The sequence below is a fragment of the Nyctibius grandis genome, chromosome 10 (genome assembly GCF_013368605.1).
Source record: "Nyctibius grandis isolate bNycGra1 chromosome 10, bNycGra1.pri, whole genome shotgun sequence".
Lineage (NCBI taxonomy): Eukaryota > Metazoa > Chordata > Aves > Nyctibiiformes > Nyctibiidae > Nyctibius > Nyctibius grandis.
This window is the reverse complement of record NC_090667.1, coordinates 15,150,852-15,159,538: the sequence shown is the minus strand read 5'-3', so window position 1 is coordinate 15,159,538 and position 8,687 is coordinate 15,150,852. Positions and strand designations below refer to the sequence as shown.

General features: G+C 44.6%; 1 protein-coding gene across 16 annotated transcripts in view; it reads right to left on the bottom strand.

Annotated features, from left to right (window-relative positions):
- Positions 1-556: 556 nt before the first annotated feature.
- Positions 557-8,687, bottom strand: part of ZDHHC15 (zinc finger DHHC-type palmitoyltransferase 15) — a 214,467-nt gene continuing 206,336 nt past the window's right edge. For all 16 annotated transcript variants that reach the window (XM_068409701.1, XM_068409695.1, XM_068409694.1 and 13 more), the window contains one exon: positions 557-8,064. The gene's annotated coding sequence lies outside the window, so the exon portion shown is untranslated. The remainder of the gene's footprint in view (positions 8,065-8,687) is intronic.

Here is an 8,687-nt window from a genome sequence, read left to right as displayed (position 1 = left end):
CGCTCACCCTTTTACGGAAAGGAAAGCTGTGGCACAGCTGACCTCAATTTCTAGCTCTGTTGGCAGAGCAACAGGGCTTGGAGTCAAAAGACAAGTCTGGCCCTCACGGCCTTTCAGGATATTCAGTGCAGTAACTATCGATCAGATGAAACATTAATCTGCAGCCAAATACTTACTTTCTTTGGCTTTAAATCCCCTGGCACCAAGGACACGATATCCAACACTTAACCTAGCCAGTATCTTACCTCACTGTAACTTTGGGAAAGACTATATGGTCCACTATTATTTTTTAAATAGATCCATACTCTGCAGAGTGCAGGATTAGAGAAGGTCACCCCCAGCAGAGTCCTTCACACCTCTCCTCAGATGAGTGAATGCAAAGGCCTGGGCTGCCCCAACCAAGGGGCAGCATTTAGTGAATCCCTTTTTTGACACAGATAAAGAACCTTCCCCACTCTGAGCAGTGATTTCAATTATTTAAAGTTGTGTGAGGCTTCCAGAGAGAGAACATTTAGCCTGAGCACAGGCTAAGTGATAGGAAATAACCATTCACAAGTATAATAAATTAGCCAAAAATGGGTTTAATGCAGTCCTTGCCTGCAGTACAGTATGAACCGTGCAGGCTTTCTACTATAAACCATAATATAAAACGACAAAGCAGAATGTACAGGATATTCAGCTGTAGAAACCATACAAACACTTGGAAAATGCTAGTGAAACGTACACAAAGCATTTGTAATAAAGTCAGAACATCTGTCGGACAGTAAAAACAAATATCCAAAGCTTTTGTAAAAACCCTTTTGATATCAAAAGTCTGAATGCCAGCAGCAGCATTAAACTCCTGAACCCAAGTGAACATCCCAAATGTCAGCAGATGGTTTGTGACATTCACTGGAAAACATTTCCTTCCTATTAAATTCAGGGGTGAGAAATCAGCTTTAAACAACACAGCTCTGAGTGGCACATCCTCAGCTGGACAGAGCAGTGTTTGTACACAGGATACTTACAGACACCGACGCCAGGCCACAGCGGTTATCTGCAAAGCAGCTGCACGTAATAACACATCAATGCACTGAAATTCATGTTCATCTTCCCAATGATTTAGGAGTTACTGGCACGGAGCCCAGCGCCAGCCTGCCTTGGTGCGAGCAGGGCGTTACGGCGCAGGGCGTCCTGACCCAGTCGACGAGGTAGCGCGTTGGTTCCCAGCCGGAGCCGCCTGGTCCCAGAGCAGCTCGGGCGGGCAGTGTTCTACTCCACCCGAGTTCTCCTGCCCAGTGAAACACCAGGGAGTGAAACCCACTCGCTGTGCTCTGAGGCAAGGTAAAAAACTCCTAATGCTGAGTTCTAGCATACAGGTAGGTCTGCAATTATCTGATCCTGAGATTTAATTAAGTTATCTTTGAGGGACCCATTTTCACAACAAACATAAATGAGTCACTTCCAGATGAAAAACAGCTGGACAGATAGAATAACTTATAAAACAACATAACCTTTTCTATTTTAGACGTCACTAGCAAAAGGGAAGCTGTTAGAAGTTCCCTGCTCCAACACTGCAATCTGGAATGGCTCTGGAATGGCTTAGACTGGCAGTGGGCACAGCAGGATGTGACACCGTAACCACTGGCAGCAGCAGAATGCCCACACGTGGAGTTAGTTGCGAACAGCACAACAGGTTCCACCTCCCTCCTCACACAAGCTGAGCCATAAAACTGGTACCTCCTCCTCGGGGGAGGCCACCTCTGCACCAGCCCAGGCAGCTCAATACATCACCAGGACATCAGGTACCAATGTGAGGAATCTCTCTCTCCTACACATGCTCAACACTCCTGGATCCTCCAGAAAAATGCGTGAAAAATAACTACACCAACACTTTCAAGAAGCCACTGGATTTTCCTTTCTCTCACGAAAGGAAGTGCTGATCTGAGAAGGTGCAGCATACACCTTCCCCAGGTTAGAAAGGAGACAGGGAGGACAGGTTGGTTGGTTGGTTTCCAGGCTTCCCGTGGGATTTAACACAAGGTTTAGCTCCAGAAAAGTTCAAGTCTAGTAAGTACAGAAAGAGCAGGAATGCCTCCAGGTACAACACCTGCCTGTTACGGGAGCTGTTTGGTACGGGCACTTGATGCGAGCAGGCATTTGTTTTTAAGCACAATTGGAGTAAGAAGCAAAGATGATCCCTTTGTCCTTTTTGTTGGGGTTTTTTGGTGTTTTTTCTTTTCCCCTCAACATAACTCTTTGTCCACTTAAGTCTTGCAAACGCTGCTGTAAATCTTAAAACCTCACACAGAAAAGAAGTATTTTAAGCAGCATGAAAGTGTAACCAACTTACAGGCTCATACCGGAAATGTAAACTTAATTTCCTTTCACAAGGTTTACGTTCCAAACCGAAGCTAGAAAATGAAGAAATCAGATTTTTAAGGAAAGAGAGAAAAGCAATGCAGGAGGTTGGATCCCACTGCTCGGAGCAAAGCAAGCTCGGCCTGAAGATGAGAATCACAAACCGACACCTGACAAACATTAAGATTCGTTACAAATAAAATACATGGTACAACTGCTTAAAATGACACCTATTCACCTTCAGATCATCCAAAAAACCAGCACAAACAGCTGAAAGCTGATAATATGCTAACTATATATTCAGGAGGAAGAGGAAAGACTCTCTCAAAGGGAGATGGAAAAAGGACAGCAAGAATAAAACTGCGTAACTGGGTATGACCTCAGTGTTAACTACCAGGAAAGGAAATAAAGCATGAAGCAGGACGAGAGCACGGTAACGGCACAGCCTTGCAATGCTGGTCGCTGCCCAGCTGTTGGACACACAGTTACTTTTAATGAAAAAAGCCACTCTACCATGCAAACACTTTAACTGATGGTTTCAGAACCAGTTTATTCTTGCAAGTGTTCTGTAGCAAAACAGAAGCTGATAGAATTGGCAAAATATCAATAAAACCAAGGTATTTTCAAGTACTATGGATCTATTTCAAAAGTATGTACCACAGGAGTCACCGAAATGAAAATGTGGCCCTTTGAGTTAATTAATTCTGGCTTAATAACCACGGCCAACAGTACCTCCTTAGGCTGCTCACTCAGTGAGTGAGGCAGCTATGCAGAGTACCTCCGCTCCGCCGGCGGGACGACTACGCGGGAGGCAGCGGGTCCCTGAATACACCTTAGCACCTCACTCTTTATATCTAACTTTGGGGAAGAAAAGGTAAATTCTTTTTGTTTTTTTCCTTCCCCTGACACTTTACATTCATGTTATGTTACAGACTTTATGCATCTGGTTTGGTAGCTAACGCTAAGTTGTGCTTTCAGTCCACACCAGCACGCAGAACTACAGAACTGCAGGGAGTGTAGGTTTTGCTGAATCATGTTTCTGGCGTGTTCCAGGAAGTAAACATTCATTGCCATCGTGCTAGGAGGAAGCTTCCTGGTTCTGCCCAATGCCAGTAACTACATGCACCAGGTACAGCCTACTACAGACAGACAGTGCTGCTTCCTGCGTAAAGGAATACAATCTACTCCAAAAACACACTGTGCCAATTCAGCAAGAGACAAAACAAAACCACAGTGCAGTGAGGCTTTCGGAGTCCTAATTCCTCGGACAGGCCTCACCGGCCAAGGAGAGGACTTACCACAGTACTACCCATAGAAACATCAATATGATGTTTTCTCTGCTTATTTTTTTAAAGAGTACAGTGTACCTGAACGTAAATGGGCGAGAAGGGGGAGAGGTGAGGCGGTGGCTGTTAGTGGTCAGTGATTTTGGAGCATTGATCTAGGAGTACAGGGAGGAGCCGGAGTGGCAGGTATCACAGTAACATCCAGCAAGAGCCAACTTTGTTTCACACAACGACACACACTTGGAAAAGCTGCTTATAGCAGAGAAAGTCCTCGCTCACATGGAAGACGTGAAATGCGTTTGTACAATGCAGAAATACAAACCCCAAGCGGGCCAAGGCAAGGCAGAACACGCCGTACCTGGGCTGAGCCCTCACACTTCTGTGCCCTGACGGACGCTAACACAGCCACGGCTGTGCCCAACACTGCCACATGCTCCTGGGGAGCCTCTGACACCTGCGACGCTGCTTGTCACTCAAGCCACATATGTTACTACCTGGTGACTGCTGGTAGAATTACAGACAGCATCTGGTGGCCCGATTCCAGCTTCTGTGGTCTCATTGAAATGCCCCTGACGGTAACTGGCCCCTCGGCGGGCAGGCGGAGGCCTGGCTGCACTACAGCGGCCATGGGAAGGGCACTCTCCTGCCGGCAGGCAGATCCGCCTTCCTTGGCTACATCAAGTTAAGCCAACAAAATCGTTCTCTAAATACAGCTGCTTCTACACCTTAAGCTCACTGGCACTACAAGATCCACTAAAGACACCAGCTGTTTCTGACCCTGAGCTGAAAATCATTTATTTTCTGCTTTATTCTGTAGTGTAGATCTGATGTTAAGCCAGAGAAAACTCCCTGGATGAGGCCAAGACAGTTGCCTCGCTGCTTCCACCCTGAACCAGGCTGCAGTGCAGCAGCTTACCGAGCACTACGGTCACACAGCTTAAATAAGCATCAGAACTGAGATTCAAAGTTTAGGAGTTTACTGAATTTTTTGGGTGCAACTGAACTTACAGCACCTAACTAGGTAGAGACTGACAGTAAAGGACACAAGAGAAATCCTTTCGGCCTTTTCCACGATGCATCACACAGATCTATCCTACAGACTGCACCAGTGAAAGCAGAAATGGATTTTACCCCTTAAAGAGCCGTTTGCGTGTTAAAAAACTACCACGCACTCAGCTGAAGGCTTTATCTCTTTCGTTACCCGCAGCAGTGACTACAGCCAGCCTGAGGAGTTTCTGTTTTCCATTTACCTGGCACATTCAACAGAACTTTACCCATCCTGCATTTATCACACTCTTTGTATGCAACTTTCTTTTGAAGCTAAGGAAAAAAAAAAGTCAATTTAAAAAGTAAATAGCAGCGCAGCTTTAAAACCACAGGTAGCAGGGGGTGCAGTCAAAACTACTGCTTTTATGCTGCCCAGATCTCTAGCTAATGGCCTTTTTAAAGGCCAAAAAAACTAATTGGAAAAACTGTGTTCTCCTTAGTAGGCCATCTGCAATTGTGTTTGTTTGCGGCATCAGCCACAATAATGCACCGAGCAAAGAGATCTCAGCAGCAGGATCTTGAGAAACACTAAGTTTCCCCACAGGGATCTGACTGTTCATTTCCACGCTGCCTTGAAGAACACAGACGCACAATGTCTTCGGCAAACGCCACCCCGACGCTGTACTCCTGGACACCCACCCTTCACTGCAGCTTTCACCACGGAGTACAGAGGAGCCTGCCTGACTGTTCTGTGGCACAGGAATCCCCACACACGAATGCCAGGTGCAGCATGAGGATCTCCTTTAGGTGAGCAGACCAGAACAAAACGGAGCTCGTTCAGTCCCTCAGACACGGGATTTTTCCACATTTCGTTCTGCCTCATTTTTACACAACTTTTGTATTTGTTTCATGTTTCATTCTGGAGCTTTCAAACATTTGACGTGTGACCATTGCTTGGAAGTGGTTCTGAAGCTATCAACCTAGTTACTGTTTCTGCCTGAATAGGAGTTTGTTACAACCAAGCGAGGCTGAGCTGCTTTTACGGAAAGGGAAAAATCGGCCATAACTAATGACAAGAGAAGTTACCGAGTAAGAGTGAGTTACTTGGACACCTTTAAAGCTGGCTCTAAATCTGAGCTGGATAGCTGCCTTATCGTAGACACCTGTTTTAATAATAATAATTAAAGGCAAAAATTTATTTTCTATACTACCTAATGAACTCCCAATCTGCAGGGATACTGCCTGCAGATCTTTTCAGTAGCTCTCCCACTGCCGCTGCTTGGCAGAGAAACAACACTGAGAGAATGCCACGGCTGTGAACAGCACCAAATCCAGCAAGGGTACCAGAGCCTGCTCAGAAACCTCCTGTGAATCCACACGGCTTCAGACACAGCTCTGATACTCCTATCTTAAATACACCTCCGTTGACAGAATGAAACAGAAAGTCACCAAATCATATTCCTGGTTTTATTTAAAAGCAATTTTTAAAAGGCACAAACAGCACCTCTGTTGGTGCTGAACTCCTGTGCATTCCCTGTTGTGTTTAGCTGCCATCTTCTCTCAAGATCCCCCTCCAGAACACATTTTGCCAGAAATGAGGTGATTAGTTCTACTGCCATCTTCCCTCAAACACAGCTCAAGGTCCATCATGAGATTTGCATTAGAAATTCAGGTCTAGATTGATAGGAAAAACAGTTTCAGCACTCAACAGCCGTTTGAGGACAGAACCACGCAACGGGAACATTCAGAGTGTTCAGTACCGCTCTGAGGAGAAGAGAGAGGAACCCACGCCAAGGCTGGGAGAGCCCACCCTGACTCCTAACAACTACACTTCAGCAGTAAGACATTCTACAGCCGCCACTGCCTGCTCTAAACTGAACTACAGAGCCTGACGTATAAATACCTGTCCGCAGGGCACAGTTTATACCGGGTAGTTAAATGTCTACTCTTACGGACAGAAAATCTCTGCAAGACTCTCTTCTGTCTCACGAACACATTTCCACTGGTAGCAGCAGCAGAGTACACAGAGGAAAAAAGGATTTAGCGTCTAGGCAAGGCCTTTGTCACCAAACAGATACTTATCTGGTAATTTCTCATGACATGCACAACTGCTTCTGTAGTCACTGTCAACACAAATGGGCTGATAAACACAAAAACGGGATAGAAAATGGTAACAAATGATCTTAAAGGCAGTATACTGATACTTCAAGCATGCACCTAATGCAAACATGAGTGATGCAGTTGCCAGGTCTGAATCATGCAGATAAAAAAACTCAGGTCTAGAAAAATGCATATAATCCTGCCAGCAAATTCTGAGTTCCATTCCACGGAATAAAACCAGTGATACATTCCTTTGGCTGCAAATGGAGCAAAATGAAGAAGAAATCTGATCACTGCTTAGTGCTGAAAAACCTTTAAACCACCAGTCAATACATTCATTTAGGAAGAAGTCTGAAAAAATTCAATACATCAATTGTCTCTTCAGCATTATGGGGCTAAAGCCACCTCTGTGGGGCGTAAACTCCACACAGGACTGTTGGAGCTGAACTTCCAGTGCACATTTCCAACTCAGGTGTTTCAAGTTTACATCTTCCTTTCTGACTCCACACAGACACAAATTTCCATCAAACACCGACCCAGGAATGAGTTGATAATCCTCTAATTACCAGGCAAATGCTGTTATTTTAGCCCTAGGAATTAATGCAAACTGTACTGTCTGAAGTTCCCTTTTGCATTTTAGGTGCCTGCGAGTAGGATTGGCCTTAAAGGGCACTGTAACTCAAACTCTAAGACAATTACACCCTCCTAAAAAAAATTTTAAAAAATCTATGGCCACAATATTCTTGAATCTTGATACTGGCAATGTGAATATTTTATTTTCATACACAGCTGCACATGTATATACGTGCATGTTCAGCACTTCTTTCAACACACTTACATCCAACTATCAATTTAGTGCCAAATTTAAGTGGGTCTGTCTCTCAGTGAGTTGAACTGACTCAGACAGAACTTTAAACATGTTAGAAAATGCCACTTGTCAGAGAAGGTTGGAGAATCAGTCTCAAAATAAATACCATCCCCAAGAATATTATGGCTTGGAAGAATTTAAAGAACTCGAGTCCCTGATGTTTGCAAAATGAAAAGGCCTTTGGACATGCCCTCGCATCAATACTTTTTACCTATTTGGATTAAAAAATATATATTATTTATAAAATAAAGAGAGCAGGCCAAACAAGATTGGCTAGAATCACTCTATAATTCACTCCATAACTTAAACTTATAAAGCCTTGAAACATCTGGATAGCAGGATTTCTGGAGGAGCCCTCTAGAATGCAGACTCCAATCAGATGATACTTCATGATGTTTTCTCATCTTGAAGATCCACGTGTTTTCTGCCCTTCAGAACTGAAGTCCATGCCAAGAGAAGGGACGTTGACTCCTGAGAGGGAAGCTGAAATTTAAATAAAGAAAAATGTGCAACTATAAGCACTGATCTGACGAGCAGTAGATGCCTGTCTGATCTTGACTTTGAGCATCGTTTTAAAGCCGTGCAGAACGAGAGGGAAATGCTGTTTTTTCACTCCCTCAGTAGAACGGCAGTGTGTGGTCCTCGCTGACTATCGACAGCAAAAAATACTTTGGGGTTTTTCTTCTCAGTGGAAGAAAATGGAATCGCATCTGCAATATGCGAGAAGCCCCTTTATAAAAATCTCGAGTTGCCCTATTCGTGTGCAGAACTAGGCAGGGGATGACAGTGCTTTGCCATACAACAGTTATTCAACACCCAGAGAAAACAGAGGGGCAAATTCTATCTGACCACTCCGCCTCCTGCAAGTGGGACAGCAGAGGATACTCCTTGGATCTCGGATAATTACACTCCACTGTGAAAATATTTCATGGAGACAAGACGACGCAGCCTGCAGCTTACCACAACAGTACACGTGCGGGTACCTCCCCAGTGTTACGAAAGTCAGAACAAACTTTAGACCAGGGAACATTCTGGTAGCAGCATCTTCCCCAGACTGTATTATCTGTTGTTGTACCCAAGTTTCTCCAAGGTGAAAAAAAAAATAG